General features: G+C 40.6%; 1 protein-coding gene across 1 annotated transcript in view; it reads right to left on the bottom strand.

Annotated features, from left to right (window-relative positions):
- Positions 1–12,698, bottom strand: part of GTDC1 (glycosyltransferase like domain containing 1) — a gene marked incomplete at its 3' end in the record, with an annotated part of 158,665 nt that extends 145,967 nt beyond the window's left edge. The window contains exon 1 of the mRNA XM_080346674.1: positions 12,565–12,698. The remainder of the gene's footprint in view (positions 1–12,564) is intronic.
- Between the last annotated feature and the right edge of the window lie 15,270 nt (positions 12,699–27,968).

A 27,968-nucleotide genomic window follows, 5' to 3' on the forward strand; every position in this document is an offset into this window, starting at 1 on the left:
GCAACTACTCCCTTGACCAGGCCCAGTAACGGTCAAAACCCCAGAGGTTGGGACTGGGTGGTGTCTGAAATTGAAGTCCTAATTTTTGCATTTTTGGGGTGACACATTGCTGTCCTTTCCACCACCCCACCTGCAGCTCTGGCATTTTACCACGAGGTTTCTTTGAAAAACCAAAACCAAGTGACAAACCCGCGCGCCGGGTACGGGAGGGCGCGCTCAAAACGCTCACAGCATCACTTTTCATCTTCTAAGACAGAAATTCATGTGATCTTTGAACAACTATTTATTTCACACCAAACCAGATATCTCCCTAAAGCCTACCAATACAGCCTGCAGGCATATTTCTTAAATAAAAGTACCGAGTCCTTGTATACTTCAAATTTGCATAGCAAAGGGATGAATCAGCGATCACAGAAGTAGTAACACTGTGCAGCAAATGCTCACCTCTCGCAAAAGAAATGAAATATAAATAAAATCGCTGTTTATCAGGTTTGGGTGGGACTCTACACCAAGTGATTTCTTAACAGTTCACAACTGTGATATATTTTCTCACAGAACTACAAGCACGGTCGCTGTTCACGTTATTCAATGTATCAGCTGCTTGTGCAATTTATATGTTGCATATATAGACCACAGCATCACTTTACTTGCAGACTCTCCCCACCGCCCCCGCTTAAAAGTTAATGAAATTGCACAATATCAATTTAACCAAATTAAATAACATTAGTAATATTTTTGTCGCAGTATTTCAGAAAATTTCCTGTACTATCCTTCCTATAAATAGATTAATTTTTGCCTATAGAAATGCTACAGTTTTAACAACAAGCAAATGACAGGACTTCCAGCAGCACCTGCATTATGATACACCAATAAAACTCTGTCAAGAAATGTAACGTGTTGCATTTGACAGAATTAAATTAAATCAGCCTGTTGCTCTGGCTCTGCTCAAGTGTTCAGATAATAATTATTTCTATTGGAAAACAGGGAATTAAGCCCCACAAATTCTGCACATTGTTTAGAGCACAGGAATAACGTTTTACCTTAAGAAACAGACACAGGTAAGTAGCAGAGGAGGGTCTGGCAGCAAAGTTCCTGCCCACATGTTCCTATGAGAAATAGTTAAGGTGAAATTAACCCTTTTTGCACTAGTGGACCACAAGTAAAGCTTTTAAAAAACTACTAAAGGAGGAGATCTACTGAAAAAATGTGATAGAGACAATCAAGACGTGATTTAGTATCTCCTACGATCTACAAAATTCTTATCCGCTACACAGCAGAACTTTGGCACAAGTGAAATATCATAATTATTATCTTGATTACAGTCACATAAAATCAGGTGTAACACACGGCGAATTTCCACATGCAAAACATGATGCAGCTTTATGTTTCCCACCTACACGAAACCACCCGCACTGTCCCATGCAAGAAACCCAACGGCGCGATGTAATCTGCTAAACAGTGCCATGACAACTAATGTAATTATACCCAAATAGTATTAGCTATATTTGTATCAGGGATAGTCTTACCACAGTCCTTAAAGACCTGTTCCGCTGCTCAGGAATTAACCGTATCTCCTCGGCCTCGTAACAGTATAATTAGTCATTTTGACATTTTGCATTCCACGGTGACTCACAAACTCCTCCCACTCTTATAATTCAGTGAAAATAGCTTGGATTTAAATTATATGGTACAGGTAATATATACTCAACATGATCTCATTTTTTCCTAATATCTTCTTTTAATTCACTGAACACAACTAAAGGAATTGTGAAATGTTAACTCCCACTCCCACGTGGAAATTTGGGGTGGGTTTTTTTTGGCTAAACACAAATCAAACCTGGTAACTCCAGGAGCTTCCACAATAAGATTTCACATTAACATCTTCTACTTCAAAAATAAATCAAGTTTTACTTGCTTCCCCCAAATTCAGCCACTCCAAGGTCACCCTCCAGCTCACCAGATCCCCACATGCAATGAAACATCAAGAAATCCACAAGAACAAAACGCTTAAGCTATCAGGAGTCTACATGCATACACTCTAAAGCATATCTGGTGTGAAATAACCAAAAAATGCATCTATGACATGTGAGCTTGCAATTAATATTTATATTTATTTGAACTACAAATTAAATTATTATCTAAATCACACAGTTCTTGTGACTGCGGTTTTAGGAAACACAGCACCACCGCACCGGAATGCCGGAGAAAGTCAATTCTAGTCAAATATTTTCTTCTAGACCGAAGTGCAAAACGCGTGATGTGAATGAGTATGAACTAATTAGCGAAGCAGGTACCCACAAGCTGTGGGGAACTTCTCACCCTGCGGGCTACCTAACAGCAGATACTTCATGACTTTTAATGACCATCATGAAGATATTTTCAGAGATGTTCTCACTGTTTATTATGAATACTGAAGTGGAAGTTCGCACTTAAAATACCTCGAAGAATGACCCTTACTTTTGTGTTTAAATCACTGGAGGTGCGATTACGGCACGCAAATCCCTTTAGATTAAACGCCCTCATTGAGCCATCTTATAGGTACATTAAAAATTGAATGGGTATAAACAACTCCAGCAGCTTAGAGCTTGAGTTGGTATCGCGGCGATCTTTGCAATTCATAAACATCAACACCCGGGCTCGTTTGCATGGGAATACGAGCAATTAATTATTATCTTGTGCTCAAGGGCACGTATGGTGTGCTCTACAGGTATCGCCACTGCTTTTTGCCTAATGTATTGCCTCTTGAAGTCTTTCGGTCTAACAACTTGCTGATCTACTCCAAAGCATTTCTAGCATCACCGAAGTGGTTTATATTCCAAGAGAATGCACTGCAACTGCTCCAAGGTATTACCTAGGAAAGAAGCACGAGCTACAAAACTCTACGTGACTGGCAAATAGTCATTTTATATTTTTCACTGAGAGACAAATTAACTTGTTACTTAGCACGGAGATAATTTTTTTAATAAAAATATTGATGCTACATAAAACAAATGTGAAAATCTTTTAATTGAAACGATTTGATTTTGTGATATTATCAGAATTTCTACCTTAATTTTGGTTTTGAATTGGTCATTAACTTACAGGTGTACCGGCTATGTCTTTTTGCATTTGCGTCATTAACAAAGCAGATCTGTTGGGCAAAGGTGGGGGAATGTTGGAAGACACAGAAATTCCTGGTATTTTCCCTAAAAACAAAAAACTTAGTACTAAAGTGCATAGAATATATTACAGTTAAAAACATAGTAGTAAATATTTCTATTGGCTCTTTGAAGACAAAGATTTTTTCTTTGATGTATGATTAAATACATTAAATTAAGTGCTGCATCCAGATTAATTCCACCAACAGTCAAACTTACATGGAAAAGGGACCGATACACGATAACTTAATAATCTCTCTAAATGATGTTCCCCAAGAATGGATCCTATGGCTGAAGTATAATACACATCAATCACATCTCCTTGTGCAAACTTGTCCCATTGTGCTATTTTTCTATACCTAAAAAATCCCTAGATGCCAGAAGTCAATTTGAATTGAACTTCATAGTGATGGAACAACCTCACCTGGGCTGTGAGTCTGAGCCAACAATAACTTCAGGCTCCTTCATCCCTGACCATTGGACACCAAGAGGTTCCAAAACTTCCAGAAAAATGACAACTAAAACCTGCAGAAAACACATTGTCACTGCTAGAGCCAGCAAGAGACCCTACTAGAAAAAAGAGTTACAATTACCCTGCTATTGAGTGAATTTTAAAGGAGGTCAGGCATAATGACTCAAACTAAAAGAGACTTGAGGTCAACTACCCACCTATGATAAAGAGTTTAGTGATCACCAAAAGTCAACTAACCTTGAAAAGGAAAGTAAAAATTGCCCCTATCTACCCAGCTGGGGTGAGAAAAGCATCCACCAGCACAACCAGCTCTGCACACTCGCCTTAAAATTCATCTCAGTCTTTGACATCAAGTTTTGAGGTGCATTGGCATCAATTTTGGCAAAATCTGGGTCCTGACTTTGGTTCACAAAAGGTTTAGGTTCCATCTTTTCATTAAATTTAGTCATTCCAGAAAGACATTAAGAATCCTGTTTGCGACCCTGTTAAAATGATCAGTCTGTGCAACACTTCTTACCGTTTTACTTCACAGCAGAATTTGGCCCACTAAGCCTCACTCAGTATTTTCCATGCAGAATTGTAACCATGACTTTCATTTCTTCATGTAATCGACTGGTATGATTGGTAAGGAGTAGTTTCAATATTACAAATAATGAGGCAGCACAAATTCTACAAAATGAAAACTTCCTGAGCAAAACTAACAGCCTCTTCAAACACTATTCGTAATGTTTTGTTATTAACTATTTCCTCGCTAAATGACTTCTTTTTTTTCTTTAAATTTAGATTCAGAGATACGTAAAGCTGCTGAATAAAACAGCAATTCAGAGACTGAGGACATTTTACACACGTTTTACGGCTAATGAATTTTGAAAGTTGAAAGAAAACATTGCAAAGAAGTTCGTTAAAAACAGTAGTGAGATTCTGTAAATAGATTCAATCTTCAAAAGGAAATCACTCCCTGCATGCCGCTTTAAAGCCAGCCTTTCAAGTTAAGACTAAACCAAACCTTTATTTAGTGAAATGACACTAAATAAGAAACATTACTAAAAGATGCAAGTGTAAAAAACACTATTAATCATCCCCAAAATACCCTTTTTTTAGTACGAGAAGCTGTACAGGTTCCAACAGCGCTGCATGCGGGAGGAGGTTGGGGCTCCATTTGTTTAAGTTGTTTCTCCATGACTTCACTATATGTTCTTCTAGAAGATAAATACGACAGCTCCATCGTCGGGATGGGGAAATATTCGTGAATGGCAACACCATGAGGCAGATGAGTGGCTCCCGTGTGACTTATTGTCGGTCACATCTACAAAGTTATGCACAAGACCCCACCAAAACACCATTTCTCAGTGTGTGCCACAATAAGGGTTTTGCGTGCTGTTATCTTTGATGCCTTAATGCAATTTTTGCACTTGTTCCATGACCTAACACGAAACCTAAAAACAAAATACCCTCTTAATTAATACCCTCTTAATCATTGCTATGCTACTTACACACGTAGCTATTTAGAATCATTACAGAATCACAGAATGTCAGGAATTGGAAGGGACCTGGAAAGCTCATCCAGTGCAATCCCCCCATGGAGCAGGAACACCCAGATGAGGTTACACAGGAAGGTGTCCAGGCGGGTTGGAATGTCTGCACAGAAGGAGACTCCACAACCCCCCTGGGCAGCCTGGGCCAGGCTCTGACACCCTCACTGAGAAGAAGTTTCTTCTCAAATATAAGTGGAACCTCTTGTGTTCCAGTTTGAACCCATTACCCCTTGCCTTACCATTGGCTGTCAACAAGAAAAGCCTGGCTCCATCCTTGTGATACTCACCCTTTATATATCTGTAAATATGAATGGGTCCCCCCTCAGTCTCCTCTTGTCCAGCTCCAGAGCCCCAGCTCCCTCAGCCTTTCCTCACACGGGAGATGCTCCACTCCCTGCAGCATCTTGGTGGCTGCGCTGGACTCTCTGCAGCAGTTCCCTGTCCTGCTGGAACTGAGGGGCCACAACTGGACACAAGATTCCAGGTGTGGTCTCCCCAGGGCAGAGCAGAGGGGCAGGAGAACCTCTCTGACCTACTGACCACCCCCTTCTAACCCACCCCAGGTACCATTGGCTTCCTGGCCACAAGGGCCCAGTGCTGGCTCATGGTCACCCTGCTGTCCCCAGGACCCCCAGGTCCCTTTCCCCTACACTGCTCTCTAATAGGTCATTCCCCATTTTATACTGGAACCTGGGGCTGTTCCTGCCCAGATTCAAGACTCTACACTTGCCCTTGTTGTATTTCATTAAAGTTTTCCCCGCCCAGCTCTCCAGCCTGTCCAGATCTCTGGATGGCAGCACAGCTTCCAGTGTCAGCCACTCCTCCCAAACCTTTAGGAAACCCAACCTTTAGGATTTTCCCCCATTCCTAAAACATCTAGGGCTTCAGATGTCTCCCAAGCTATCAAAGACACAATAATGTAGGCTCTTGTAAAGAACCAAAAATCAAAGTCTCGACTGAAAGCAAAGCAGAGTTGAACATAAATCCATAAAAGTAGCGTTTATCATTAAAACTTGCTGGCAGCCGACACTGCAGGTCCTTTCAAACAGCACGAGAAAGCTCTAAGTGTAGCGAGTACCTGAGCTTACTTCATCTACTCAGGAGAGATAAAACACCAAAGTCAGGAGGAAGCTTTAGCAACCAAGATAAACATTTCCCAAGAACGCACAGTATGTAATTACATTGCTGCCGTATGCAGATGCGGTGTCGCCGCGTTCTGGTACCCACAAAACCTCGACCAGCTCCACATAGGTATGTTTAGCGTATCTTTAAAACAACACACCTTCCCTTTTGATTTGCTGAAACGCGAATATGAAAAAGTTAAAAGCAGAAATCCTCACAAAGAAATGATAATAGCTAGCTGCTTTGATACCTATGGCAACACGACTGCAAACAAGCAATTCAAAGAAACGACTAATTCAGTTTAAAGTTATGAAGTTATGAGCTCTTTTCTTTTTTCCTTGTGGTCTTTAACTCATCTGCAAGGCTCTTTCATCCAATTTTGTTAAGAAGTGTAAGTAGCCATTCTGAATTGACTATTACAAGTTGAGGATGAGTGACACTTGATTGAAAAAGTAAAAGGATGTCAATCTCCTTTGTTTTCATTTTCAAAGGAGGAACACGACAACACTCTTCTCCCTCCATGCTCTGCTATTCAAAGAGAAAATTAAAGATTGTGGTTTAAACCCGTGGTCTTGGACTCTGCTCTCTCTCTCCACAGTGACTAAATACATAGAAATATTTAGTCTGGTAGTTTAGGTAAAATTCTTCAGCATTCTGGACAATGCAAGATGAACATAAAATCTTATTTTACTAAAATTAGATCCTATTCCTGCACGCAGGATGTCTGCAGGATTTGGTCCAAGTCACCTGTAGTCTATATTCTTCCAATGCATTAGAAGTTACCAAAATACGACGTGGCTCTTCCTCCCTGCAGCAAGCCAAGAAATTCAAGGATGCAGGCATTCACCAACCTTTTATTCTTTCTCTTCTTCAAATTTATGTTTGGATCCCAGCATTTCATCTTGTGCCATAAAATGTTTATGGTTTCAACTTGTCTGGAGAACCCAGCAGCCTTCCAAGATCAAAGGGCCATTCTTACTGTCAAACCTGTGAGCTTCACAGTGATAACTTGATTTTCGTTACAGTTTCACAAAATCTATAGAAATACATAACTCTTTGAGCTGCCAATAGCCTTACAGAATAAAAACATGCAACGCCGACCACTAAGTTTTTGCTGACCACAGAACACACAATTAGCTTTTGTCAAATGCTTTTAGAACTGTACAGTCACTTAAGCATTTTTAAGACTATAATTAAATCACCAAAAAAATTATGACACAAAATGCAGCTTTTCTGCATAAAACATTTTAAAAGAAACCCTTTATCTTCCTTCAATATAGAAGATAAAAGCATATTTTAAGTCATTACTTCCTCTTTAGGTGCAGGGAGGGGTTTTAGTTCCCATCCTAAGCTGAGATGAACCAGTCGGCCTCGCAAGCTCAGTCAATTCTTCAAAGCTATCACGCTGCAAATCCAGGTTTATTTCAAGCATGTTAAGCCCCAGGTGAGCCAGGATCAAGAATTCTGCACAGGCTGTATATGTCCACCCTCAAGAACAACACTACTTCATTTTTTCGCTCTCATCACTTAAATAAATGATACCAATGGGTTGTTCAGTGATTTGAGTAAGTACACGGTACCTGGAAAGCTACCTCGTAAATCCTTTGACCTTAGTAAAATCTGGGTATTTGTTGTAAGAGCGGCACTGTTGTCAGCTGTGGGCTTTCCTTTTCAGCTACTTTTTATGAACAAAAGAAGAACAGAACAACTCTTCCTGATCTCAGCGAGAATATTGCTTCCTATAGATCTGTACTCCTATCTGTCACAGGGTCTATAGGCCAGTAAAAGCTAAATATCCCTCAAGTGAAGGGAAGTACATACATATAGTCCATATCAGTAACATTTTGAGTCCATCCCAAGTGAGATTTGTGAAGGGAAGTACATACGTATAGTTCATATCAGTAACATTTTGAGTCCATCCCAAGTGAGATTTGTGAAGGGAAGTACATACGTATAGTTCATATCAGTAACATTTTGAGTCCATCCCAAGTGAGATTTTTAAACTGTTTCTAACTCTGCCCCTATACATTAAGACATGCTCAGAATTGCCCTGCTATGTGAATACATTATTCATGAACATAAAAATAACACACAACAAAAACAACCCCACAAAGCGCAAAAATCAGACAGAAAATAGGTATTTTAAGATTAACTTCTGTACAAGTTGTTCTGTCTATAGCAGGCGTGCTGCTCAGATGAAGTTCTGCAGACTCGCAGGATTTACCCACTATCGTGATGCTGTTGTTTCCTACCAAACATCTGAGTAAATACCCCGGTTTGTCTCATTAAAAAAAGAAAAGATACTGTTACAAAGTATGCCGAAACAGTGAGTTAATGAGATTACAGCCTGGAAATCACCTAAAAATAATTATTAACTGTTTACCAGAATCCTGTGAAATTTCCAGTTGCTAATATTCAAATTCAAGTTGTCAGGAAAAAAAAAAAAAGGGCAGAAAAAGAACACACCAGCCTATGTATAAATATATATATGAGCACCTACAGAGCACTAATTCATGTTCTACACTTGCTTTTGCTTCTGCATGGGAAAAGCCCATGCTACACCTCTCTGAAAAAAATATACAGCAACCACCCCCCACACCTCAGCCACTTCCAGCCCCAAGTGCAGCGTGACATTTGGTAACACGCGCTTTCGATCCGCGCTTTGCAAGCCTGTGGTAAAGCCCCTTCCACAGATGATGCGAGTCACAGGTACGCGGATGGAAGAGCCTGAAAGGGGGTTCTACTTTCAGTCTCTGAGGTACCTTCACAGCAGCAACCACAAGCTTCAGAACTGTCTGTACTTGCTGCTGCTGCCATGTGAACACAGGATATCGTTTTTGCTTTGTGCTAAGACATATTCCTCAGATTTTTAAGTGTTACATTTGCATAATTCAGAGAAGAAAATCAGCTTCTAGCAATAGCACCCTAAAAGAATAATCACAGAAACAACGTCAGGGCTTGGAAGGGACCTCAAAAGCTCATCCAGTCCCGAGCAGGAACACCCAGATGAGGTTACACAGGAAGGTGTCCAGGCAGGTTGGAATGTCTGCACAGAAGGAGACTCCACAACCCCCCTGGGCAGCCTGGGCCAGGCTCTGCCACCCTCACCATGAAGAAGTTTCTTCTCAAATTTCAGTGGAACCCCCTGTGTTCCAGTTTGTACCCACTGCCCCTTGTCCTATCACTGGTTGTCACCGAGAAGAGCCTGGCTCCATCCTCCTGACACTCACCCTTTATATATAGATAACCATGAATGAGTCACCCCTCAGCCTCCTCTTGTCCAGCTCCAGAGCCCCAGCTCCCTCAGCCTTTCCTCACACGGGAGATGCTCCACTCCCTTCAGCATCTTGGTGGCTGCGCTGGACTCTCTCCAGCAGTTCCCTGTCCTGCTGGAACTGAGGGGCCACAACTGGACACAAGATTCCAGGTGTGGTCTCCCCAAGGCAGAGACCACAGAGATGTGGTCTCATCAGGAGCAGGAGGACCTCTCTACTAACCACCCCCTTTCTAATACTATTGGCCTTCCAAGTGCTGGCTCATGGTCATCCTGCTGTCCCCAGGATCCCCAGGTCCCTTTCCCCTACGCTGCTCAATGCAAGACTTTGGAATTTTTCCTGGTTTTAAATTAAGTTCTATCATTTGTAAGCCCTCCAGTAATCTAAAATAATTCTTACTTCATCAGCTAGGCTCCCATTAGGCTTCTACTTGTGAAAAGTGGCCTTGTTCAAGATTAAATGCACTCAATATAAACCATGGTTACATGCCCTTTGTGAAAAGGACAAATGACCACACAAGAAAAACGCACAAAGTCCAAAGGAATTGCCTTCAAATAATAAAAATGCACTGGACACAGTGTACAGACACATATCACAGACATCCTGTGCCATCCCACCGCTTTTCCAGAGGGGACAGGGACAAGCTGGAACACCCAGAAGGTGCAGAGGGAAGGACTCAACCCTGTGCCTCAAACTGCATAGGAGAGGGGAGTGGAGAAAAGTCCACAGGCGAGGACAGTCCCTGAAGGCACTTGGATCTGCAGAGCCAAGAACACAATTGTCACCTTCGTAATTCCACAACCTGCAGCCAAATCTGAGATGGATCCTGGAGCACAAGGGTGATGGGAGCGGCTGAGGGAGCTGGGGGGTTCAGCCTGGAGAACAAGAGGCTGAGGGGAGACCTTATTGCTGTCTACAGCTACCTGAAAGGAGCTTGGAGCATGGAGGGTGTTGGTCTCTTGTCTCAAGTAGCAAGTGACAAGACAAGAGGAAATGGCCTCAAGTTGTGCCAGGAAGGTTTAGATTAGATATTAGGAAAAACTTCTTCATGGAGGGAGTTGTCAGGCATTGGGAACAGGCTGCCCAGGGCAGCGGTGGAGTCACCATTCCTGGAGAGGTCTAAAAGACATTTAGACAAGGTCCTTAGGGACATGGTTTAGAGCTAGAGTTAGGTTATGGTTGGACTCAATGATCCTGAGGGTCTCTTCCAACCGAAATGATTCTGTGCTTTTAAATTTATTTACACTTAAACACCACCATCTGCATATCAAAGCCTATGTGTGGACATCACAAACATTTATGGAGCCACTTAACTGCAGAGTGAAGCTTAAAATGAATCACAGAGGTTGTGTTACCTACCCAGTAAATGCTGATACAAATAAATGCAAAACTGGTCACTTGTGAGGGTGGCACCAGTGGGCTCCATCCAACCTCCACTCACCCCAGTGAACATCCTGCCCTTCGACTTGCTATTGCTTTGTGTATGCTAGTAAGTACTTCAGTGCACATCCCTCTCCTATGTTCTACACCATATGAAATTATTTTAGAACAAATACCTAAGTAACTTGGAGACACATTTTCAAAAGGAGAAGCTGAAAACCTCGTCAAGTTAAAAATGAGGCTTGGGTACCTAAACATCTAAATAATTTCCAAAAACAGCAATTCAGAAAAACTTGAAAAATCTTATACAGGATAATGTCAATCATGGTTCTATCTTCACAAGATACACGATGGATGAACTGTACTCTGCATTGAGGAGGCCACATCTGGAGTATTGTGTTCAGTTCCGGGCACCTCAGTGTAGGAAAGAGATTGAAGTGCTGGAGCGGGTCCAGAGAAGAGCAACAAGACTGGGGAAGAGACTTGAACACAAGAGCTATGGGGAGAGGCTGAGGGAGCTGGGCTTGTTTAGTCTGGAGAAGAGGAGGCTTAGAGGTGAGCTCAGCACTCTCTAGAACTACCTGAAGGGAAGTTGTAGCCAGGTGGGGATTGGTCTCTTCTCCCAGGCATCAGCAATAGGACAAGGGGCCATGGGCTTCAACTCTGCCAGGGGAAATTGAGGCTGGAGATTAGAAAGCAATTCTGTGCAGAGAGAGTGGTCAGGCATTGGAATGGCTGCCCAGGGAGGTGCTGGACTCACCGGCCATGGAGGTTTTTAAACTGAGATTGGCCATGGCACTTAGTGCCGTGATCTAGTCAATGGACTGGAGTTGGACTTGATGATCTCTGAGGTCTTTTCCAACCCAGTCGATTCTGTGATCTGTGATCTCTTCCTACTTCACTGTAATGCCCACACATCTGTCACTCATGTAGCGCCATATGAAGCCGGTCTACTTGAATTATAAGTACAGCACAATTCTTAACAGACACATCTCATTCGTGTCCTTAACATTTTGCCACCTCTGTTGCAACCATGTGAATCCAGGTTTTGATTAAAAAGGAGACAAAAGAGAAGTCAGTAAGCATGTTGCTAATCTTGCCTTGAAGGAAAAATTCCTTTGATTCTCAAAAACCTGTAACCTTATCAGCCTTACCATACACTGGAAGCATAATGTGAACTGTAGCTCCATTTCAGGGCAAGCACAGCACAAATCATGAGTAGACATCTACTAACACCAAGAATTCTGTACCCGTTGAGCTGGGCACAGAAGGCAATCAAGTCTCCTTTTCTTTATGGGGCCAGTTAGTGCCACCACACAACCAGATCCACAGCTTGATCCATTAATGATCTTCTGAAAGGGATCACCTTCACAACCAACCAGGAGTATCATCCCACAAAGTGTAGGATGAAGCCAAACTAAGGATTTTGCTCCGGAATCGATGATATTCTGCACTGGCACAGTGACCCACAAAGAGACAACACACTGCAAGAGCAGGGACCAGGACCCCTCCCTCTACATTGAATTATTGGCCATGAGCCACTTACCTCCTGTCTCCTGTGTTTTCTGCCTGTCAAATAGGGAACTACACACTTTCTCTTTTTTATTTAAGTAACACATCATATTTATCAGAAGTATTATTACCTGCATCCAAAACTGGGAGCAGTAAATACCAGGCTGTGCTGCTTTAGTTGTCTTCAACAAAGCAGTTTATGAATCTTGTTTATGGACCTCAGTGGTGAGATGTACTTTTTCCCATCCGTTCTATCTGTTTCGGATGATAAAGTGCAGTTTTCCCAGTTGTATTGTAATAGCTTTCTTAAATCTGAATAGAGGGAGAAAAGAAAAAAAGGATATGAGCTCACTTGGTATAACTTTCCAACTGTTTTAGGCTAAGATGCTTCATCAAAATCCTAGCCAATACCACATCACCCAAATATTTATCTCAAATACTTTCTTTGTCTAATAATGTCGGCAAAAGAAGACTGCACTTGAGCTAAAGGCAGACGACAAGACGGTCTACAATCACCTATGCCTATTGACCACCAAGAGTAGGTAGGTTCATATACTTCATACAGAAATACACACTGGTTGGGGTTGGAAGGGACCTCTGGAGATCATCCATTCCAACCCATCTGCTAAAGCAGGTTCACCAGAGCAGATCACACAGGAAGGTGTCCAGGTGGGTTTGAATGTCTCCAGAAAAGGAGACTCCACAGCCTCTCCGAGCAGCCTGGTCCAGGCTCTGGCACCTCAAAGATGTTTCTCCTCATATTCAGATGGAAACTCCTGTGCATCAGTCTGTGCCCATTGCTCTTCATCCTGTCGTTGGGCACCACTGAAAAGAGCCTAGTCCCATACTTGATCAAATGCTACAGTGGATGAGCCAGGTGGACCTTGCCTCCCCTCCTCAAAGACCCTGTCAGCCTCACCTGCCACTAAATGTCCTCTCTACAGGAGATGGCCACCATTATCATTCTAAGCACATCAGGAAAACACCCCACCAGAATTCAAGACAATACACTAACGGCAGTCTTGCAGTGCTGTGTAAGTTGATGCCAACATCTTACGTGTTTGTCTACTTCATGGTCTCTCTTGTATTTGCAAAGACTGCACTAGCCCTTTTGCCATGGCATCATAATCACCACAGCTAACCACGTATCCAAGTCCTCACCCTAGGCACAGAATCGGTGGATGGATGAGGTTGGTGGGGACCTCCAGAGACTGACTAGTCCAAACCATCTGCTCAAACCAGGGTCAATCACAGCAGGTTCCCCAGGACCACGTCAAGTTCTGAGTATCTCCACAGATGGAGACTTCACAGCCTCTCTGGGCAACTTATTCCAACGTTTGACCGCTCACAGTGAAAAACTTTATCCTGTGTTTAAGTGGAATTTCCTGTATTTCAGTTTGTGCCCCTCATCCTACTCATCTCAAGGCCAAATCGTCTCAGCCTCTCCTCACATCACGCCCGTATTCTCAACACGGGGTTTCCCAACCAAAGTTTTCTATACCAGCTACAGCTTTACTGTATTTTGATGACTGAACTACATGACTAACTATGGATCTATTTCTCCAGTAACCTTTGCATCATCTGAAAAATAAAGCAGCAAAACTTGCATCACTGACAAAACTGCTGATTAAGAGTAATTGGGCCATGAACACATGGGAGACCCACTCAATGTAGGTCTTCCTCATCCCATTAAAAGGTACACTTTAAGCAACAGGACACTTTTAATCTCTTCTGTGTCTCAGCTACACGTAATCCACATTTTTATATCAAAATATTGTGTTGCAATGATTTCATGGTTTAAAATAAATTAGTTTAATATAGCAATATAGGCCAGACACTCAATCCTATTAAAAAAATACATCCGCTTTGTCTCACAAATTATATTTTCTTTTAGCTTTTAAGCCTTCACTGACAGAAGCCCAAGTTCACCTTTATTTTGTCCTGGGCTAAATCCACTGCAACATCCTTTTTGCCCTTTAAAATACAGGAACTTTTGGGAAGTCTTCCAGTACTTTGCAAGAAACACATTTACCAGATATGCAACAATTAACATGAGTGATTCTAGAAGCTCCTGAGACAGTTCGAGTTCCCGTGATGCCATGTCCAGATCTGTTTATATAATTTTCCTAGTTAATAGTTAATTTCCGGAATCACTCCTTGACCATCTTTAGCAAAGTGGGTGTGAACTTTCTACTCCAAACAAAAAATGATATGGGAAAGGAGGAAACACTATAATAAAGTGTGCAAAAAGCAAAAATACATTTAAAAGGTAAAAAAAATACATTAAACCAGTACAAGCTTATGCTTAATGTTGTCAACAAGAAAAAGTTGACTCTTTGTAAGACACAGAAAATGACCATTTCACCCTGTAAACTGTCACCTCGGAGCCACCGGACCAGCTGCATTAGATACAGAGATCACAAGATTGTGATGTTTATGTACCTACAAGTCCATCTTTGCCCAATTTTCAATTGCACGTTAGATGACACGTTTCTACTCATTACACATTTCGACTTGTTTCTCAAAATGACAAGGTTTAATGACTTTTTTACTTCAGTCTCCATAAAGAACTTAAGATTCTCAACAGCATTGAGTTTCTCAGAGAGTTTCCAATCCAGGATTTTGAAGAGATGGGGTAGAAATGGGATAAGAGGATATTTGTCAAAACATGAACTCAAACTGGCAAAATCTGAGGTCTTTTACTATTGAATATTATCAGAACTAGTTGAAATAGCTCTGGAATCACCTGCAGTTATCTTCGAAAGCTACAGAAGTCGCAAAAGCTTCCAAAACCATGAAGTGCCAGCAAAACCAATATTTATTCCAAAAAAAAGAAGAAAACATAGAAAATTACAGGCAAGTAATCCTTACTTCCATACCAACAGTTTACCAACACAAGCAACTAAATATATTCACACACATCTAGAGGACTGGCCAGTCAACATTTGTCAGGGAAACAAAAAGAAACAGTCACATCTAACTAATCTTCATTTTACTTTTTAACACGAAATGTGTCTTGACCTCAGTGAGGGTTTTTCACACAACATTTTAAAAATAAAAACCAAAAGAAGAAACATGATCTAGGTTATGCCACCAAGACATGAGGACACCAAGGGATGCACTGTGGGAGTAAGTACCAGTAGTTTGCCATGGGAATTGCTCTGGAAGGTGTTGCAAGCAAACACTAGAATTTTAATATATCTTCAGCTGAAGTGCCACTTGTGATTGAGAGCTTGTACTCTAAGAAAGAAGTTAAGTGATAAATTCCAAAGTATATTCTTTTACTGATCTTTTTTTCATGTATATGATTCAAACAGAATCACAGAATCGACTGGGTTGGAAAAGACCTCAGAGATCATCAAGTCCAACCCTTGGTCCAACTCCAGTCCATTGACTAGATCATGGCACTAAGTGCCACGGCCAATCTCAGTTTAAAAACCTCCAGGGCCGGTGAGTCCAGCACCTCCCTGGGCAGCCATTCCAATGCCTGACCACTCTCTCTGCACAGAATTGCTTTCTAATCTCCAGCCTCAATTTCCCCTGGCAGAGTTGAAGCCCATGGCCCCTTGTCCTATTGCTGATGCCTGGGAGAAGAGACCAATCCCCACCTGGCTACAACTGCCCTTCAGGTAGTTCTGGAGAGTGCTGAGGTAAACAGGTTTCATTCTACCTGAAAACAAGAGAAGACCAATTCTCAGGATGCTTCCAGATCAAATTCTTACAAGTTTAAGTAGGCATCTACACTGAAATAATGGAAATGAAATGAAGAAAAACAGATTAAAAGATAATTCAACATCAGTGAAGCAGCACGGAGGTCCCGGAACCACAGAGGCACAAGGTGACCCCTCCTCACAGATCTCCTCTTCATCTTCACCAGATTCTAGTTTTACCGTGTTGAACCTCAATGTGGAATAAGAAAATTCAGAAGTAATGTTGAGTAAAGTCTGTGTAACAGTTCTCATTCCCTACACAGGCTGTTCTGCAGGGACATTGCTCAGCTCAGTGGTTTTAAACACAAACGTTTTTAAACATTATCAGACAAGAAGTCAAATAGTACTTTAATAGCTCTGTATACACTGTGGTTCTTCAGTCAGCCAATTAGCACAAACATTAAACCTCCAAACTTCTAGCATTTCTACAACGTGCAAAAATTATTTATAGATATATATATAGATATATATATATATATATATAAAATGATTTTAAGAAGTAAAACTAAACAGAGCACTACTGCAAACTTCTGGTTATATTTTTGCTAGTTTTTAAGTGTCAAAGCATTTAAATTATTAACTTTCCATTTGAAGATGACTGATTAGAATGCATTCCATTTGGCGAATGGGAGTTCAATGTCCTAGCGTCAATTAAACAAAAACGCACCCCTAGCTTAAGATTAAAAACTCAAATGCAGCCAAGTTTCTTCCCAGCATCAGTCAAATCACAAAGCATCCCATCCAACAGGATAAGGCCACCAGAAAACCCTAAGACTTTCTAAAAGATATTATTTCGTATACGTGGTTTAGCGCCGAAGCTGAACCAGAAATGACACCCGAGCTTAGGATAGTAAGCCTTTTTGCCAATGAATTTCTTGTAAAGTCAACAATTATAATTTATTCTGATCCTTTGTGTCACCATATTAGTAGTTATTTTTCAGCAATCCCAGAGCAGCAACAAATAATGCCATAGAAGAGGCCTGATATAATTACAGGCTGAAAAAGACAGGCCAGCACCCTTACACTCCAAACTACCCTCTGTGGCTCCTTCATACCCCATATGTTGCTAATAAAACTGTTTGAATCATACCTATGAGACAGTTTTACTGATATTGTATCAGGTCCCCAGGTTCTTTGTATGAGATACGATGTCACCAGCACTATAACTATGCAAATTTTGCGATCCAGGATCCCACCGGACACAATATTACATACGGAATTCGCAGTGTGAAACTGTGCATTAACAATAATTCTAGTGTTATATAAATGAAACCACTCTGTTTATTGAAAAGCTCGCCACACTACGATGAAATCAAATCTAAAAAGCAATAAAGAGCGACTGACGTGCTCGTAGTAAAGATGGCAATGTTGGTATTTTTCCCCCAAACAACGTACATTTTGCTTTGTGTTTGCTTGATGATTCTTCACAGAAACTTTTAGCACCAAAGGCAACTCCCTCCTCCCACAATCTCAATTAATGACTTAAAATAGGAACCTTCTGAGCCCAATTTTTAGAGACAACCATGTGATTTTCGGCAAGAGTCTGAACTGTATTCACATGCAAGTGTGAGTCTCAGTTTCTACTGCTAATAGAAGAATAAATGATAAATAATAAAAGACTTAAGAACTGCAGCGGTAAAAAAACAAAAGAGTGGGAATATCATCACACTGAAACACCTTCAGAATTATCATCTTCTGGTCAGAAAACACCTCAAATATCTGTACGACCTCAGGCAAACGAGGCCTCTTCGAAGCTCATGTCACATATATTAAGCTCTATTATTTCCTGCGTGTGGTCAGTGCTTTATATACATACCTGCCAAAAGGTATATCTTAAAGGGCTTAAAAATCAGTGTTGCAAGAAGAGACAGACAAATCTGACAGTACAAGGAACTCAATGCACATTCCTCTTCTATGTTTGCAGCAATTTTCTTCCCTCCGCTATGAATTTATTGCTTGGCTGCAGGTGGGGAATACTGGAGCTCCAAAAGCAAAGTCTGGTTTTAAAAGAAACCTGCAAAAAAGGCAATGGACTCACATGATAAAGTAAGGCTGGTAAAAAGCCAGACTTAGGAGATAAAAGCGCGCTACTTCACCACGGTGCCGTGAGAATTAATAAACCAGATAATTTTGTAAAGCAAATTGTACAGTAAATTTGTGTAATAAATTGTCTAATATGTACAGGGGAAAAAAAAAAAGCAGCTCAGTATTCCCTGGAAATACCTTTAATGCCTTCAGCTACAGGCAGAAAACATAAATGACATACACACCACAACCAGCTAAGAAGCCTCACACTGAGAAGCACCGACTTTAACTATAATAACTGATGTATAATAACTGATGCAAGGTTGTACTTGATAGAAGAAAAACAGAGTTGTAACCAGGCACTTGGGAAGCAAGACGATGAACTGCCTATTTTGTACAAGAATAACTTGTGTGCTGCCACTACTTAACTTTTCCTGAAGTTTTCCTTAACACCACCCTGTGCACAATACAAAAAGCGTAAAAGTTTTATTCTCTATTGGAAAATAAATAGCAGCTTAGGGGACATCTTACCAGGCAGAAAGTTCATGCTCCATCCCATGAACACTCCACCCTCTGGTATTGCTCTACGTGTTATCATCACAAAATTCAGACAAACTTCTATATCTGCTTTCAAAGTCTGAGAAAATAACCCCCTCCTCCCCAAATACAGCCCAAAGCTGTTATGAAGTAACTTATTTTTAGAAAAAGCACCGATGCAGATGCTTAATTTTAATTAATAGTCTCACCGACTTCAACATTTGCACAGCAAGACAACTCCACACTTCAATTAAAACGTGCATGTAAATGCTTTGCTGATTCATGGCCAGAAGCATGACAGGAACAGCATTATATAAACTGCTCATGAAATTTAAAAGAAAAAGAAAGTAGCAGCAACCTCACCCTGAAACAGAACATTAGAAACCCTATAAAAGTCACAACTTCAGCATAACTCGCGGGTTGCAGAATATCCAAGCGCTAGAGTCAAGATACATTCAAGGAAATTATTGCAGAGTGGGCAAAAGAACTTTGGGGAAATATCTTAAGCAAGACACAACTCCCTCCATCGTTGGCATCCGCTATCTGCCCACACGGGCTTTTCAGGAGCTGAGAATTCTTCACCAAAAGAGCTGCACCTTTGCTTGTGACGACTCACTCTCTTTTTCCATTGCACACATAACACATAAGCAGATTTCTTTCAATAAACAATGAGTTACATCCAGCTCAGTTCCATCACAGACCATACTGAGCATCTTCAGTGGACGTTTACTTGCAGGGAATGGTCACTCTGAGTTACAACAACACTTAACATAGACCTACAATAAATCTAATTTTGAAATAACGTGACACACAAGAAACGCTGGTGAAGTTTTCTTCATTATCTGTGTAATATCACAAACCATAACCTTTAACTTTTATGCAGAATCCTTAAAGGTAATCAGTAACAAATTTCTGTTGAAAGACTCTCTGGTCTATTTATAGCCAAACTGTGGCATTTGGTGGCCTGTTGTTCAGTACAACCAACCGATAATTTTTGAAGTTTAAGCATTAAAACACCCCTCATTCCAGGACAGCCAAGTAAAAAGTAATCCCCCCATGCACACCTTTATTAAGGACATCAAGAAAATCAGAGCCCATAGCAAAACTGAGCCGAATGTATACATCTGAAAGTAGCGGCCACTAAGAGTTAAACTGTTTTAAGAAACACTACAGATGAGAAGTGGAAACCTAAATAACCTGCTTCCTTTCTCCTCCACCTCGATGAATAACTACATGGTGTGTGATGAATCTGCCTGCTGGGCGACCAGAAGACATCAGAGTTTGCTGCTAGTTGGGGTGTTCACCTCCTCACGATGCTCCTTTGGGTGTGAGTCTCAGCACCAGCCTCCAACCAGCCCCAGAACAACCATCTCCTCGCAATCTTTACTTCAGGAAACCATTTTGCTGAATATTCTTCCACTTGCAAAACCTGAAACAGTGATATTCATCAAATGAGGTTTAGCAACCCAGAGTTGTGCTATAATGTGAGCAGCAAAGAGACCAAGTCACCTCTTCATCGCCTACAGCAGCAGGAACAGGAGAGCCCTGATGACAGGGGCTGTTAGAAGGTTCTGGGGACACCTCAGAGAAGACTCCAGGGACACCTTATTACAGCTTTTCCGTACTTAAAAGGGGATGATAAGAAAGATGGGACCAGACTTTTGAGCAGGGCCTGTTGTGACAGGACAAGGGGTGATGGTTTTAAACTAAAGGAGGGAGATTCAGGCCAGACATGAGGACTGAATTTTTTTACACTGAGACATAGCTATATAGCCACAATCACCCATCACCAGCAAACTGGGTTACGCTTCCACAGAGTTTCTTTCTCCACTTCTTCCCTTTAATAGTCCAAATAGATTTACAGAAGTTGATGTGAGTACACCGCAGAGCAGTAGATACTAAACAATTCATTATCTTCAGTACTTAAAAGGGGCCTATAAGAAAGGTGGGGACAGACTTTTTAGTAGGACCTGTTGCGATAGGACAAGGGGTGATGGTTTTAAAGTAAAGAAGGGGAGATCCACTGAGGGTGGTGAGAGCCTGGCCCAGGTCGGCCAGAGAGGTGGTGGATGAACCATCCCTGGAGACATCCCAGGCCAGGCTGGACGGGGCTCTGAGCAACCTGAGCTGCTGAAGATGTTCCTGCTCATGGCAGGGGGGGCACTGGATGAGCTCTGAGGTCCCTTCAACCCAAACCATCCTATGATAGACAACTCAAGAAACAAAACAGCTAGAAAAGTACATGTAGAAAATGAACATCTGAGCCCTTTTCTACAGGACCAATTCAGACCCAGGCCAGCCCATTAGCTGCAGCTCATTGTTCGCCTTGCTGACTGCTCTGCATTCACAGGTAGCATACACAAGCTATTAATAAAATAAAGCCAGACCCAACCTGACTTAGCTCTGCACAGCATCAGCTTGTGCATTTCTCCAACCATTCCACACCTAATTTACAGAGTACATTATCCATCCATATATCTAACCTGAGAAATGACTAGAATCAAAATCACTTAATTGATTAATGCTTAAGTGAAACACGGAAAGCAAACATAACACAGCAGAAGACTTCCTGAAAATGCATTATTTTTATTCCGACTCCATTAAGCAGTCCAGTACTTTTGAAGGATTAATGTAAAAGCTATCGAGAGATAATACAGAAGGGGAATGCTGATTCTCGGTGAACACGCCAACACATGATGAAGTGCAGGGACATTTTCAGTAGTAAAGATTCAAGCCAGGATGTTCAAAGAACTACAGGGACATGTGCACTTGCCCACTTGATCCAGAAGCTGAGTTTATTTGATTTTCATGAAACAGTGTTTTGATAATACCTCCCTGAGTCACAGACTCACTCTAATACTCTTCATTGAACAATCCAACAGTCATTATTCTCACAAAATTAACGCATTTTCTCACACCAAGGTTTTGTAAAGAATAGAGAAGTCTGCCTTAAACATCTAGAACAGAAAACATTTACCTTAAAATTAATACCAAAAGAGAATCGGTCAATGAGTGTATGTATATACATAAGGATTATTTCCAAACATTACTTGTAAAGCAGGACACTATTTCATTTACAACTGTTATTTTTTTCATCAGGAACTGAAGACAAGCCCAGGAAGAGCAGGAGTAAATATGTTTCTAAACAAACAACTTACATAGAAGCTTTTTAACAGGACTGGACAAAACATTCCTTAAAGTCGCATTTACAAGCCTAAGCTGACCTCAGGCATTATATTCAGTATGTATGAGGTAACCTATGTGGATAGTGACCTTAATACTATTACAGGGGCCCATTTTGCACAAGGAAGACGTGCTCTTGAACAAATGTTTTCCAATGTATTAGGCATACAGAAGCTTTTTTTCTGCATCAAGAACTGCACGTCACATTCCTTAAACTGTTTTTTCTTGACCAAATACGCTGTGGACAACCTACAGAGGATGCTCCTCCGTGCTCCTCTGAGATTCTCACCCAGTTTCCACTAGCAATGAAAATATGTGATTTTTTCTTTCCCCTTAAGAATCACAGTCATATTTAGGATCAGCTTTCCTAAGTTCACATGCCAAAAAAACACGGCAAGTGATTAGAGACGTTCAACACTAACAGAAGTTCTGATAGAGGTTTTTCTTTGTCTTCAATCAAGTGCAGATCCATACCCTACAGTCATGCATTAGAATCTGATAACAAAACCAGTGACTGGTCCAATTTAAACCACAAACCGAACAAAAAAAGGTCCCGTATTTACCAGGCCTTCCTAGAACTACTTATGCATAAAAGGCTGGTAAGTGGGATCTATTTGACTGTATATCCCAATATGAGTCTTTAGGTGGACTCTGCAACCCCGACAGACCCGCAGCCCCTTCTCACAAGGGGAGGTACCAAAGCTGTTGACCAAACATATCCCTTCAAGAGATCTCAGAATCATTTTAGATGGTTAAAAACAACGCCTCAGCCTCTTATTTGGATGCTACAAAGTGTTCTTGAGGCTTTATTTGGGCAAGTCTTGTTAGCAGAGGCAACAGGCTCTATAACAGCATCTAACCCTTAAAACAACTGTCATATCCCGAGATCTGAGCACAGGGAGATGAACCAAACCCTGAGGACTGGACACGTCTAATCCTTCGTACACTACAGATTACAGAACAATTAAGAGGCTGGGAACACAAAACTGGCTCAAGATGAAGTTACACGATTGGGTGGGCAAAACGGTTTTGTCCATAAGAAAGCATTTAAATATCCGTCATAGCATATTTTAAATATTGGATTAAAAAAAAATGTAATTTTAAATAGACTCTTATTGCTATAAAAAGCATGCTTTACATCTGAGTACCTAGATCCCCAGATGTAAAAAAAACCCCACAGATTCCTCATGTAAAATGTGTATGTCACCTATCTGTCCATTTCAAACCCTTTAAGCTTGATACCACCACAATAAATCGAATAAAATTCAGAATATTATGTTCTAATATTGTCTTTATAGTTAAACACAATATTGGCAAATGCTTACCAGGTTACGCATGCTAAGCAGGTCGAGTGATAATCATAATGATGAATGTGTAATCTAATGCCCATTCATTTTGATTTATGTGAACCATCATACGAAAGTCTTGCGTATCTATTTGAAGTCAGTGGGAAGGATCCCATTTTTCCTGACCCGAATCAGTGTTCCGTCTAAACTCAGGCATTTCATTTTTATTTTTCTTTTGCATTAAACAGAATCGGTCTTCGCACATAGTTAAAGATGCCTGGGGCTGCAAAGTCCTTTGCGATCTCAGCAACTGGCCCCATCATTCCCTGTGATAGTCTTGCTGAAGAAAATAAGATCAACCAAATCTCTCCCTGCCCTCCCAGCTGTGGGAGAAACAGATCAGCCTGTTCTTTACTTCAGAAAAGGCCTTGCAAAGGTCAGCCTTTCACATGAAACACAGATCATTAACAGGGAATACAGAACTGCTTAGATTCTCACTTGGTGTTTGTATAACTGGGATTCCCTTGTACCTATTGCAGAATGCTCTATACTTTGTTCTTCATACTTATCTATCTATATATACATATCTCCACCAATATCCTGTTTATGAAACTGAATTATAATGGAAGGCTTGCACATTGAATGAGAAAGAAGCCACACAATGCTCGGTCATTGCACTTACTCTCAAACATCATGCTCATGAGGCAACCTGCAATTCCAACAAGTTCCACATAGCGTGGCCTGAATGGAGAAAAACAAACACACTAAAAAGACACCAAACCCCACAGTATGGATGGGAAAAGAAAGGTGAAGATTCCCAGCTAACTCATGTGTGTTATAGATTTTTACTGCAAGCCACAGTTTTGCTCTTTGTCCCTTGGAAAGTGACGGTCTTCTCAAGACTCTTAATTCTCTTCTAGAACAAACTCTAGACCAAAAACTCATATTGCAGCATCTAATCCCATGCAGTTCCCATGCAGAGTTCTAAAAAAAGGGTTTAGTCCAGGGTTCAGTCTCCATCAACCTAGGCAACAGTCTACATCAATCTTACTGCAAACATACCTTAGATGCAGAAAAGGACTAACTAGTGATATCAGTCCTCATTACAAAATTGCAATACTGACAGATCAAAAACACATTATTTGTGGGCAGGAGAGGAGGTGTGGGCTGCAATAGTCTTGACTTAGTCAAGTCACATTATACTACCTGATGCTGCGCTGCCAGAGATTATAAAATTAAACCTGGCCCAGGCCCATAGGTCTATGGAAACCCCTGCAAATAAAATAATAATTTAAAAAATATCTAAAAACAAACAGGCTTTTAAAATTTACATGAAGCTCCTAAAAGTTTCCAAAGCATAGTCTTTTTACTTAAATTCCTGAACGATCTGAAGATAATATTTTTCCCCTCAAAACTCATGGAAGTAAAATTTGTGGCAAACAGCTCAATGTTTTGTTTTTATACTTCGAGACTGTGTAAAGAATAAAACTGCTTCCTTTCAATTGGACACCACACCTGCCAGCTCTCAAAATAAAGGAGAATACGAGGAGTTTCTAGTGAAGGAGATCCAGGGGACACAAGCACCACAGTATCATTAAAGAGTACAGACCAAAATAAATCGCCAGACAAATACAGCAAACTTCCAGAGTTTGGAAAGCACATTTACATGGAAATAAGTATCTTCATATTTTGTTAATACAAAGACCCGCTGAATCAAAGCTTCAACTCCCTGGCTTAAGAGAGTAAACCCATGAAAGCAGAGGTTGTGAAAAACTGCAACCAAGTTTCATAACAATCTATGTGGAAAAGTAGTTATTAGGGTATTAAAAGCTTGAGGGAGAAAGGGTGGGAGTGAAGGCTCACACTGGGAAGCTGGCCATGCACTATATGCAATGCAATGCTTGGAAAAGAGAGACAGGAGGACAAGAACAAAACCACACTATCTGTAGGCAGCTGTAGATGACCAGTCATCTAAATTTGATCTTACAATCTTGTGAGAGCAAGTTGTGAAGGGTGTTTTCCTTCCGCATCTCTCAAATAACCGGGATTTAAGGCCCTAGTCACGCGTCTGATCTCAGGGCCTAGCAGTCAAGGCCTGAAACAGCATAAAAACATTTAAGTCTTTTGTTCCATGCTAGAGGGCCCAACGGAAGGACCTCATCAGTAGGGTCCTCTCCTTGATATCTCAATACACTATTGTGTGTCAAAATAACATCAGGAACAGTAGAGATTCAACCTCTCCCACATCCATTATCCTCCATAACCTGCTCAGGAAAAGGACGTTTCACCAGATCTTCTCATGAATCAGGGCCAGAGGGAGATACAGACACTCAACATGGAGACTTCAAAATAATAAAGCTATTAAATATCCCATAATACTTTCATGTACTACTCCTTGGTTGGACATAAAGCTCGGTGATGTAGAGAATTTATGATTTTTATTGACAACGCAGAATAGCTTTGTCTACTAGAGACAGACTGAATGGAACCAGATCCATTTGCTTTCACTCAAACCCACGCAGTACGAGTTCCATGGAAACACAACATGGAACAGAAAGACCATAAATATGTCCAAGTCCTAATTAGAATAAAATAATTGAGTTCCCGAGTCTTTGAAAGGACACAGCTACGATAAATGATGGGAACCCCAAAGCCAAACTACCTCCTTGAGAAATACAATGGCCTCACCAGATTGCACTCACCTTCTCCATTTTTGCAGAAATAGCATCCAAATAATTAGAATTTGAGAACTTGCAACATAAATGGTAGTTTCTTAGACTAGTTCTTTCATAACCTATCCCATGTTCTTCCAAATAAGAGCTGCCCAAAAATACTTAGCATGAAAAACTAAATGTTCCCAGTGACAACTCTGATCATGTCATTCTTTGCACATGAACATTAAAAGATGCAACAACAGCAAAAGCCTCTAGTTACAACTTCAAGACTAAATCCTAAATATAGTACGTTTTCAAATTGTCTTTCCTAAAACTCAAATAATATGTTCATCGCTTTAACCAAAAGCTAGTGATGTACAACTTGGATTGTGCTGCAGGCCATAAAGTGAATGTTCTGTATTTGAATCATGGATGGATGAAGATTAAAAGTAGTTTGTTGAAAATTTACAACAGCTCTGACACTACTCTGTGTTCATCATCACAAGTAATTCCTGTCTATTCATTAGACTTAGTCTAGACCTTTTACAACCTTCAAAAAGATAATTTTGGTCAATTCTTCATATCTTTATACTTAACCACAGGAAATTGTATAGAACATGGGTAGAAGCCCCAGCTGGAAAAAAAGGGAGCAGACTGAAGAGAAGGACCACAGCAGCCTCTGGTTTAAAAACCAAAACACCATCAACGAACACTTCTAACAGCACCCCACTAATTCTTCCAATTCATTTTTTGCACAGATGTAACATATATGTAACAAAGACTTCACATGCGTATATGAAAACTCAGTAAAATAAAGCTGACACGAGCTGCAACACAGGATATTTTAACTACAAGGATGCATCAAACCAATATTTCTGTAACTTGTTTTCCCATTTAAACTGGTTTATTTACACCTTCTTAGTGAAATAAGATGAGTAACGCTTATTACAACATTTTTCAAACACTTATCACTACGCATTGCTGATAAAGGAGTTTGCATCCTATAACCACTAAAACTTTCCTTCTCAAAGCATGATACAAGCAGAAGCTTAGTTACTATTCACATAACAGAATTACAGAAGTTTTCTGAGCAGTTTACCAAAAATCTCAAAAATATATGCTTTCCCAAAGCAAAACAATACACTGCATTTGGAAGATGTTCACTCTCAGTACTGAATAACTCCTGTTATATACCTGAGGGGGTTTCTTAAGCAAATCTCCCCAGCAAATCTGAGCTGTAACGAGGCTGATAAAATCAGCCTCACATGTGTTTCAAAGGGAAAAAAAGAAAAGCAAGAAATAAAGGTAAAGTCTTAATGTATCAACGGCTTCTTCTGACTTCACAGAGCACATTAAAAGAATAAAATGGAAAGTCTTGGCTATACATTAAGGCAATTCTTACACCCAAACAATTTGATAATGTAACATTGTGTACCAAGCCATTTTTTCATAAATTATGATCTAAACAGAACACTAGTCAATTCACCAAAAAATATCAACGATATCCCTTTATTACAAATGATCCAAGTATCCCCCTTGAGGCTACGGCTATCAGAAAGCATTTAGTTAGCTCCCAAGCCAATATTTTTAGTATCTGTTGTATTATGAAACTCTAACACATTTTCAATAACTTTTAGCTTTGCCACATAGAGCAACAAATAATTTCCCAGAACCCTTTGGAAAATCTGACATGCGAAACGATTCTCTAGTCAACTTGTTTATTATGAGACTGAAAAAAACCTCCATATATCAGATCACTTGACCATCGGAGGGAATGGAAAAGTATTGGGAGCTTCAGGACAGATGGACGAACTTCGGGTCATATAAAATACTACCAAGACTGCATTTGAAGAAAAATGTGAAAGTTTGTGAAAGCGCTCCGGGTGAAAATACTTCGTGTTGCTAAGAAACATCATCCCTGATGATGGATGAGTTAAATTGTCTCAGTTAGGAGAGCAAACTCCAGGCATCCCTCGTTTATTAGTAGAATGTTGTCTTCTACTGGTAATTTATTTCAATGGCTACATACAGATAAAAAGCGTTACCTTTAAACGAAACTGAGAATTCCAAACTTGCATAATAAATGCCAGAAAACAGAACAGAGTTCACATCTTGAGCTGAATTTAATAACTACATTTTC

The sequence above is a fragment of the Nesoenas mayeri genome (genome assembly GCF_963082525.1).
Source record: "Nesoenas mayeri genome assembly, chromosome: 6".
Taxonomy (NCBI): Eukaryota; Metazoa; Chordata; class Aves; order Columbiformes; family Columbidae; genus Nesoenas; species Nesoenas mayeri.